This window comes from Anoplophora glabripennis, unplaced genomic scaffold (assembly GCF_000390285.2).
Source record: "Anoplophora glabripennis isolate ALB-LARVAE unplaced genomic scaffold, Agla_2.0 scaffold298, whole genome shotgun sequence".
In the NCBI taxonomy this organism is placed as follows: Eukaryota; Metazoa; Arthropoda; class Insecta; order Coleoptera; family Cerambycidae; genus Anoplophora; species Anoplophora glabripennis.
This window is the reverse complement of record NW_019416410.1, coordinates 433,297-434,240: the sequence shown is the minus strand read 5'-3', so window position 1 is coordinate 434,240 and position 944 is coordinate 433,297.

Sequence of the window (944 nt, the reverse complement as noted above, 5' to 3'; positions counted from 1 at the left end):
TTAACGAAACCATTAATATGAAAAGTAGCCTCATCGGAGACCCGTTTAAAAAAATCATCTTGATTTAACATCTCAAGTGCCCACTGACAAAACTCCAGTCTCCGCTGAAAGTCCACTTCTAGTAACTTTTGGTGTAATTGGATGCGATAAGGATGATAACTGTGCTTTTGAAAAATTATATGTATCAACGTTGTACTAATACCCATCGAGTTTTGCACACTTATTTGCGGGTTTTCCTGAATACACCCCAGCACAAAAAATTAATTTTCCTCCGCAACTACAGTTTGACGGAGATTTAATTTTGTATATCGGAATATTACCAGTATTTTTAAAAACCTATCAAGCACTAGTTGAAAGGCTTTATATAATCTGTCTGGATAGCGCTGTGCATAAATTCGTGATGCCAATAACGGATTTCTGTCGCACTCACCGAGGACAAAAACCATATCAATCATTTCTTCCTGCGTAAGCGACAGTTTGAAAATATTATAATAAACTCTGTACTTAGCAAAATAACTACAACGTCAACGTTAATCAAAACTACAGTAACATTAATTTGCTTTGTATGTCAAACAGTGCAATAAACATTGTTTGCAAGGCCTGTTAGATAGCTACTTTTTCGGACTTTAGAATCTGATTTTTCTGGAAAACTGTTAGAGATAAGTATGGACAACCTTATATCAGTCGAAAAGGCATTCAAGTTTTAAACACCATGTACATTTAATCTATCTAACATCTATCTAACATTAACCAAGAAATTCAAAAATGTAATAATATACAGGGAGTTCCATTTGAAATAACAAAGTTGTGTAGCGCCCATGCGAAATGGAACACCCTGTAAAGCTAAAAATATTTTCTTTACATTATGGTATAACTGAATACTTGTTGGGAGATTTTGTAAGGTTGGATATCATTTGCGCACCTAGATTGCTGGTATTGAAGAA